The 365-nt window shown below is 36.7% G+C and overlaps 1 pseudogene; it reads left to right on the plus strand.

The window, feature by feature from the left end:
- Positions 1–262: 262 nt before the first annotated feature.
- The window catches only part of LOC102831492, a 34,512-nt pseudogene continuing 34,409 nt past the window's right edge, over positions 263–365 (plus strand).

Genomic DNA, 365 nt, shown 5'->3' on the forward strand with positions numbered 1-365 from the left:
TACTCATGTGCAATTTCAATCTGAAGCTGCAGAAATTAAAACAAGTCCATGAAAACCAAAATGTGACCTTGAACATATCCCCACCAGAATTTACAGATCATCTCAAGAACAGATATGATGTATTAGACATTAATGACCAAAGACCAGAAAAGATGTGGGATGACATCAAGAACATCATAAAGGATGAAAGCAAAACATCATTAAGAAGACAAGAAAGAAGGGAAAAAAAACCCCAAATGGATGTCCAAAGAGACTCTGAAAGATGCTCTCCAGTCTAGATGCTAAAGCAAATGGGAGAAATGACGAGGTAAAAAAGCTGAGCATAAAATGACAAAGGTCTCATGATGTCACCTGAAGTTGGAAAA

The sequence above is a fragment of the Chrysochloris asiatica genome, unplaced genomic scaffold (assembly GCF_000296735.1).
Source record: "Chrysochloris asiatica unplaced genomic scaffold, ChrAsi1.0 scaffold00070, whole genome shotgun sequence".
Classification (NCBI taxonomy): Eukaryota; Metazoa; Chordata; class Mammalia; order Afrosoricida; family Chrysochloridae; genus Chrysochloris; species Chrysochloris asiatica.